The 9,053-nt window shown below is 36.6% G+C and overlaps 1 long non-coding RNA gene across 3 annotated transcripts in view; it reads left to right on the forward strand.

Moving 5' to 3' along the window:
- LOC125615571 overlaps window positions 1-8,462 on the forward strand; it is a 19,871-nt gene extending 11,409 nt beyond the window's left edge. For 2 of the 3 annotated variants that reach the window (XR_007346201.1, XR_007346200.1), the window contains exons 3-4: window positions 184-369; window positions 3,881-8,462. This is a non-coding gene — a long non-coding RNA (uncharacterized LOC125615571). The remainder of the gene's footprint in view (window positions 1-183; window positions 370-3,880) is intronic. The other variant, XR_007346202.1, reaches the window with a different exon arrangement.
- Window positions 8,463-9,053: the final 591 nt, after the last annotated feature.

Raw genomic sequence — 9,053 nt, forward strand, 5'->3', positions numbered from 1 at the left:
TTTTTTTTTTTTTTTTTTTTTTTTTTTGTCTGTAAATGGAAGTTGTCAATGAGGTATATAACTGAGCAGATCTTTTGTATAAAGCTTTGGCATATAACAGGAGATGGCTTTTAAAACATGATCATAGTGCTCCATCTCCTATAAAAGACGTCTCCTTTTTGATTCTCTAATTGGGATTTATAGGTCTAATGATATACCTCCCATCTCATGGAAACCTAAAGCTACAGGCTGCAGTGAAGAGTTACAATACAAGATAACAAAATAAAGGATAAAGCAGACCGATTGATTATTCCAGTTCATTATGATAGAAATTTCAGGACAAGGTTCCAACACAACAAGAAAGGAACACAGCGTTCTTCATTCTGGCTGGTGAGTTTTATGGTTCTGTTTGGCTTTTGGAGAGTAAAACTGCTAATCTATTGGAAGAATGAGTCCAAATGGAGAAATGAGGGAAATATTTGTTTTAAAAAAAAAAAAAGTAAATTTGAGCCGAGATGTTAAATACAGAGTTTGTGTCTGGGTCTGAGGTGCCTGGTTCAAGCATTTGAATGGGGTCCTGCATTTTAGGAGATCACATGTTTTTCTTATAAATGGAGTGAACTGAAAGGTGTGGGGATCTAAAAACCTCTGGTAGTTTTCAGTTGCATGCTTTTCATCAAAGGATTGGAGTTGATTCAATTAATATGGCCCCCCACTGAGTTCCATTTTCATCTGAACCCACATGGCAAAGCTGTAAATGATACGTGCAAATAAGGATTTATCTCTGGGGAAAGGCTTCTTCACAGCAGCGCCTGCTCTTGCTCTGTGAGCTGTGAACCCTGTGCTGAGCTGGGTTTCGGGGCTGTGACCCCAAGAAAGGGCACTCGTCTTGTCTTTTTCAATGTTAGTGTCAAAATATTCCACTTTCCAAATATTTGAAGAACAAGATGAGACTGTGAGTGATGGACTTCTGTTAAAAATCAAAAGAGAGATTGTCTATTTTAAGAATTCTGCAGAAAGCATATACTGTTCTCTTAATTTTGGTGGAGGGGATGCATCAGAATGTCTGTTGACTCAGGTGCCATCAGACCCAAGCAAATGTCTTACACTCAGCTCAAATTGTTGTAGCTATTGTATTTCGATTAAAATTAAATTTCACAAAAAAATGAAGTTAGAGTGGATTTTACCTCAAAATGATTCATTTCTCTCTATGGAAAAATATTTGTCAAGACTCAGATAAGATTTTACATTAGTTTTGTAAACAAAGAAAATGTAACGCCAAATGAATATTTTTTATATGGTTCATGAGTCTTTAATTTCTTTGGTTTTAGGCAGTACATCTAATCATGACATAGAGCCTCCTGAGAGTCAGTGTGCTTTTGGGTTTTTTTGCATTTGTAATCTGAAATATCACAGTCATGTAGAAATTTCACTGGGGGCCAATGTCTGTCTAAGGCATCAATTCAGATTTGCCACTGAATTTAAGGTGAGAAAGCATTTTGACACACAGTGTATATGATAATGGGCTCTAGGACAGGCAAATTAAGGCTCAAACTCAGTTCTGTTCCTAGGGAACTCTGCTATCTTGATAAGGTTCCTTATCTTCTCTGGTCTTCACCTTGACCATCATAAATGGGCATTCTGATGCTACCTTGCTGGGTGATTTTGAGAATTACGTATCTTACGAAGCTTAAGTGTCCTCAAACACTACCTGGCCCATAGAAACAACTTCTGAGTTACAGGGTGGTCTTTGAACCAGCAGCATGAGCTTTACTGGAAAAATTGTTAGAAGTGCCAGTTCTCCACCCTACATCAGACCTACTGAAACAGAAATCTGGAGCGGGGTCCAAATCTTTTCATTTTAACAAAACTTCCAGATGATTATGATGCACACTCAAGTTTGAGACACCTACATTGTGTGGTGAACTGTATGAGGACATTTATGTTTAATGTTCAACGGTGATGTTGAGTTATCCCAGGAACTTGGTATATGAGGTGGCTCGTATTTTAAACGTGTTTGAAATGGGAAGAACAATATTCCTTATATAATCTTCAGTGATGGATAAATGTAACTAAGGATTATTAATAGTTTAATTACCTTCAGAGGTGTTGTACATTATATATCTTGTTTAATGCTTACAATAACTTCAAAAGAGAGGTGCTGTTGCCAATCATGTTGTTCTAAGCAAGGAATGAGGATTATTGAAGCTGCCTCCACAAAAACGTCATAGAACTGAGCTTCAGACCCAAGTTTCAGAAACCTCATAGTTTGTGACACTGACCATCACAATGTTTTATTTTGATAGGATTGATGAACAAACATTCACAACTATGTTCCAATAACACACACACACGCACACACACGCACACAAACATGTATGCACATGCACATGAAGGTATGTATCACTTCCACAGGTGGTCTTCTGTGAACATCCTCCCTGTCTTCTTCCTTATTCTGGGCCACATAAACCTTTCTCACCTTCCCTCTGGAATTGATCACTATTTGTATTGTATATGAGTATTTACACCCACAGACACTCACAAATACACAGGTATATATGGATATCAATTTCATGAGGGTAGAAATCACATCCGTCTTACTCATCTTTTGTAGCCCTGTGCTTACAACAGTCCCTGGCCCATCATTTGAACCTTGTAATTGCTAATTGAATGATGAATGAATGAATGAATGAATCTCTATTAGTGCTGGGAAAAATTTCATCCTCACAGTTCTAGAAACTAGATTCTTTTTTTCTAGTTCTAGTGAGCTGAAGAAATGATGGCTAACCCTTTTTATTTATTTATTTTTAAATTAAATTATTTATTTATTCTAATTTGTTATACTTGATGGCAGAATGCAATTCATTTCATATTACACATATAGAGCACATTTTTTCAAGTCCCTGTTGTACACAAAGTATTTTCACACTATTCATGTCTTTAGCCATGTACTGAGGGTAATGATGTCTAACTCATTCCTACCCCGTTGAACCCTCCCTTCCCCTCCTCCCCTTTACCCTATCTAAAGTTGCTTACTCTTTATTTGAAAGGCAGATGCATTCACTTTTGCAGTTTTCTTAATATTAATTGATCAACACGTGTAGAAGTCATGGGATCGATGTGACATTTCATTTAACTGTCAATCATATAGACGTAAATTTTTAAGTTGAAGAAGACTATGGAGAACAACTAATCTCTGTGCACATTGGGAATTTGGGCGAAGGGGTTAAGTGATTGTTCATGGTTAAATGCAGGTTAGAGGCTGGACAGAAAGTGAGGCAGGAAGTCCAGTTTGGCTGATATCTGGGCAGCTTTTTTCTTACCCAAGAGAAAGCGCACCAGCTGTGACTGAGTAGGTCATGCAGCATCTGCAAGGCCTTATGGTCTCTACCCTGCCATAACATCATGTTGAATATTCTGGAAAAATTTACATGGGATATTCTTCTAAACTGACTTTGCCACTAACAAATTGCACAATCGTCAGTAAGTTACTTTAACATTGTTCCTCAGTTTCTTCATCTCTAAGTTTTGGGGGAAAATAATGTCTACTCCTCAAGCTAATTATGAGGATTGAAAGAGATAAAACAAAACAGTGCCTCACAGATAATAAGTGCCTTATAACTGTCAGCAATTCTCTTACTCATGAGATTGGGGGGAAGAAACTTTGTTATAGGACATTTTCTTTAGAGTTGGAGTGATCAATGGCTAAAGTAAAAAGCCAGCTGAATGGTGAAGTTTGCATAGAACTCAGGTAAACAGTATCTTTATTCAGATAAGCAACGTCTTCCCAATTCTCCTCCATGAGTAGACAAGAAGGTAATATTTTTATGATTTACCTCCTCTTGACTTTTATGAGTTGGGAGTATTAGCTCATATTATTTATTGAATATTTCTGGCCTAGGCAAAATGGACTAAGCCCAATAAAGCTGAGGAGATGGAGTGACAAAAGTTCTTACCAAGAGTTTTGGGTTGTAACTACAGATTCCATTTAAAATAATCAGTCCACTTTAAAGGAAGCCATTTGACTGACATTATGTACTTGACACCTGGGGAAGAGAAGTTCAATGACTTTTTAGGTAAGTACATCATTGTCTATGATGAGGAATGTAAATGAAGGTGAAGGCTGTTTGAGAAAATTGATATGGTTCTGAAAATTTATGTAAATATAATCTTTAAAAAAATATTAAAATTCTAATATACCTGTGAAGCTATTTACTTACTAAAAATCAGTGAAAGTACATGCTGCTAGTCTTCTCTTCACTCTAGAGCTAAATCTAATTTAATTTTAAAGATGAAAGTACCCTATGGAGAGTATGCCTAGCCTATACATGCAGTATACATATTACGTACTGAGCTGTCTATGCAAACACACCTACATATTTACATATATACATTTGATGCATTTGTATCATATTTTAAAAAATGTATCATGTCCATTGCAAAATAAATTGCTAAACTGACCTGAGGCAATGGGTTTATGTTATTCACTGATCACTAAGCAGTTAGATTTATAGCAGACATAACAGATTGATCAGGTTGAATTGGCAGGAAACAGGCTAAAGCACTCGGGTGGCATTTGCCACTGCCGTTATATTCTCCTAATTAGAGGATTTTAACTATTTAAGCCATTTGCAGGATGGTCAATAAAGGCATTCACATCAGGACTTATTCAAAAATGAGAAGTGTATTTGGAGCATAGCATGGTTGGTCAGAATCTGGCATGATTTTTTTTTTCTTTTAAAACCAAAGAGACAAATTGGGTTTGCTTGTTTGTTTATGTTTTGACGCTGGGTAGACACTTGATTTTCTTTTGAGGATCCAGGAAAATAACACACTCATTTTTATAGCCAGGTCAAGTTTACTTTCAAGATAAAGAGAAAAGACCTACGTTTGAAGGCTGAGCTTGGCTGCCAAGGCACAAAACAAGAACTTGAGAATTGGTTCTGCAGCTTTTGTTTTCTTTTTTTTTTTTTAGCAGAAATTGTCAATTACCCATAATTAATATTTACTGAGGACTCGAGGGGTTGCATCAGGTCTGAAGGAATGTCAAACACACCCACAAAAAGTTATGTTATTTCAAGTTAAATATAGATTTGACTGCAGTGTTTTCCCACTAGGACCATATTTTTTCATTCCTTTAGAAATCTTGTTATATATTTTTAAGGAAGGGTCGGCCATATATTCTTTAACTTGTTTCTTTTTTTTTTTTAACTTCTCCCTGAGGCAAAAAGAAGCAGCGACGACAAAAATAAAAGTTTTTATGATCCTGCTGAATCAAGATACTAAAACATGAGTTAAATGAAGAGGCGTGGTGGTTTTAATGAAGAAAAATAAAACAATTTAAGCGTTGCCAGGTGGAAAATGAGACAATCTCTTTACATGGAATGTGTAGAAGGGGAGGAGGCTCATGGATGCTGGGAAGGCAGTTTCCAATGTCAGGAATTTTTTGCCATGGTCTTTGATCTGCAGTCCAATTTTAGTCTTGGTCTAAAAGGGAAAAAAAAATGAAGAGGAAAACTATTACTTGCTTTAATGAAAAAAGTCTCAGTGAACCAAGACTAACTATGGGAAAAACAAGCCAGGAAAAAGGGTGTTGATTCACAAAAGCAAGCAAATCTTAAAAACAAAAATCAAAGCAATACAAAAATCCGCTCCCCCCACCCCCTGCTACAAACCAATCCTTGAATAGCTTCACCATTAAATACTTCATGTGCTGTCCATCCAATGTCACATGATTTTGGCTTCGTCTAAGTGTCTTTTCAATGAGTATGACCTTCTGTGTTTTGAAGGAGTAGCCATTGGTTCCATCTGCAACCTTTATTAGTCCCTGACTTCAATTTCTACAATCATGGAAGGAATCCTCTGCTGCATTCAAGAATATACTATTTTTTTAACATTCTGTGGATCTTGGTTGATAGAAGATTTTGTTCTGACATAAAAGACGTGTTAGAACTGGAAATAAATCTTAGGTTTCTGATTCCGGTGTAGGAAGTAGATAAACATTGCTACCATAGCAAATCCGGTAAGGGAAAGAGATCACATATTTTTTAAACATGCTAAGACTCATAATAATTAAAAATAGAAAGTAAATGGGCTTTGGATGCAGCTGTGTGATAGAGCAGTTGCCTGACATTCATGAAGCCTTGGGTTCAATCTCCACCAAAGCAAAAAAAAAAAGGAAGCAAACAATACATTTTTTTTTAACAATGATTGTTACTTGAAAGTATATACTTAGATAAATGACTAATACTATTAAATATTATTTTCTTTGGAATCTAAAGACATACTTAGTTGCTTTGATGACTATTTTGCTTATTTGAATCAACAGAATAGATATTGTGATGCTAGTTTTATCAAGGGATGGAGTGGGGAGCTTTTTGTGGGTGATCTTTGCAATTTGTTTCTTTACGACTTGTGGAGCTGGACGTCTCTGCTGCCATCTTTTGTAATCTTGTTGCTGTTTCACATCACTGCAGTTATCATGACCCAGGAAGGCTGGATGCTTGAGAAGAGGTTTGTTTCTCCCATATTCCATTCACAAATCCTCGTTTTCCCATTTTACTATTTAGCATCAAAGTTTGTCTCTTGGCCTCCAGAGGAACAATTTGGTAGGACCTATGTCACGATGAGAAATTCCTATAGGTCTGAAGTGGTCCATTTTTCTTGGTTTTATCTGAGAGCTGGGTGTCGTGTCATTTCTCCTTTCAGTTTACTGTAGAAATATGCTCAAGAGTCTACTCCTCATCAATTCTTCAGGTATTATTTTTCTGTTCTTTTCCAAAGAAAACTTCAATTTCTACAATTAAAAATAATAGCAAATTTGCTGTTTGCAAATTTCCTGACTCTGCGTATGAAAATTCTATTATACCCATTTGTATAGAAAAGGTTCCCACCTTACCCACGCTCGGATCTATACCGCCATCAAAGTAGAAAACCTTCCTCTAACACAGTTACACGGTTTGCAGTCTCTTTTTTCATGTTATTTTTGAGGTTGTAGTTGTTTATCTTCAGGCAGATTCCAGAGTCCGCTCTCACTTCTCTGAATACTCATAGGTTCACTCTAAACAACATAATGTCATTTTCCCTGAACGTCAATAAATCTGATATATTTTGACTATTTATCTCACAGGCAATAAAGATCCTTTGACAAAGTGCATGTCATGAATTAGCTCAAATTACATTTGGGCTCCTTTAGAGCTTCAGAGAAAGGTGCCAAACATTTGATACAACACGACATTCTATTTAACTTCAGGGGAGAACAGAACTTCTGATTCTCTCATTAAAAGAAAAGATAAAAAAGTCTGTTTTGTTAAAAAAAAATCTTCAGGCCATTTATTTTAATTTATCCGTCACTTTTATTAAAGCATTTCAAGGTGATGTATGTTTCCTGAAGTTTAGGTATGAATCAAAATGAGTCAATATGTCTAAAATGCACATACTTCATTTTTTGAGATCGTTTATTGTCCACTATTGATTATCAAGTATTAAAATGAACATGAAAAATCATGAAATACTGCTATAAGCCTTGGCTGCAGCACATTTTACCTTAATTCCTTTTATCTGTCTTCTTTTCCACTTACTAGATGTTTTCTGCCTCCCACAAAACATTTTAGCTCATAGTAAGGATAAGTAAAGTTACCTGCCAGTTGGAAAAGTTAAAACTTGATCTCATTATGATTTCAGTACAGAAGAGTTGTTAGTCAGCTTCAATTACTGTAATAAAATACCTACGCTGATCAACTTGTAAAGATGAAAGGTTTATTTTTGGCTCAGTTTGGGAAGTTGCGGTCCATGCTTCTTTTGGACCTGTGATGGAATATCATGGAAGACCAAAGTTGCTTATGTCCTGGCTAGGATCTGAAGAAAGAGGAAGATCATGCCCCAAATGCTGAAGACCCCTGACTATCACAACCTTTTAAAGGTTCCTCCACCACCTCACAATGCCAGTCTGGTGACTGAGGCTTTAAAACATGGGCCTTTGGATGATGTTGCAGACCAAAGTATAGCAAGGGCTTAATAGCTTCTCCCACCCAGCTTTTCCTGTATCTGACTGTTAAGGTTTGGTTATAAGAAGTTCTCTTACGAGTAAAGCTCTGAATATGGGGGAGGTATGCATTGTTCAGCCAATTTATTGAGTTTTCTTGTGTGTATTTTTCCTAATAACTAGAGCCCTCGAACCAAAACATTAGCCAATGGCATTTCTTGGGAAAGAGGAACTCAAAAATGTGTTCTCTTGTGATGTTTGTCTGCACTCTTTAGAGTTCACAGGACTTTTATAATCAGTACTTTCCTTCTTCTGTCATCATGATCCTCAAATATATTGACAGTAATGGACTAGCAAACTTGTATATGAGTCAGCCTGTTCTTCTAAACTTTGCAAAAAAGTAAGCATAAAAATCTTGACTGGTTTTATTACAGTTTACTCAAATGGCATGCTGTTTTTCTTTTCCTCAAGAAGCTAATAAAAATTGGTTGGGCATCTACCCTGTGGAAATCACTGTGCTCGTTACTGCAGAGGAATTTGGGTTGATGTCATCTCTGGTTCCACCTGTCATCCACTTTCCTGCATATGGGGGTCTCTGCATTTTACACTGTGACTGTGATTGAGGACAGTCCCTCTATGCTGGGAAGAATAAGTCAGTCATTGGTGCACAGGCTTTATCTGGATTAAGAGTTCTGTTTAAAAGAACACATTCCACAGTTGGGAATAGCTAGATATTCTCACCATCTTTACATCCTTGCATGCCATTTTTATGAAAACCACCGTCTGCAAAGCTTGCATTCAGGGGCATTTTCCAGGTCACTAGTAAGATTGAATGTGATTATGAGGGAGTCTCTGGGGACCTTTGCCACAATTTCTTGCTGATTTCTTTCTGGTATAAATATTATTGAACAAATTGGTTAGCTGTTTTTCTTTTTCTGTTATCTGGACGAGTTTACTCAGAAAAGGCTTATTTCTTTCTTAAATGTTGGAATGAATTCACAGGTGAAGGCTTCTTCTCAGCCGGGATACTTCCTTTGGTGAAGTATTTTAGTAGGAGCCTCAAATTTTTAGCCAAATACAAACTGCCACT

This window comes from Marmota marmota, unplaced genomic scaffold (genome assembly GCF_001458135.2).
Source record: "Marmota marmota marmota unplaced genomic scaffold, marMar, whole genome shotgun sequence".
Taxonomy (NCBI): Eukaryota; Metazoa; Chordata; class Mammalia; order Rodentia; family Sciuridae; genus Marmota; species Marmota marmota.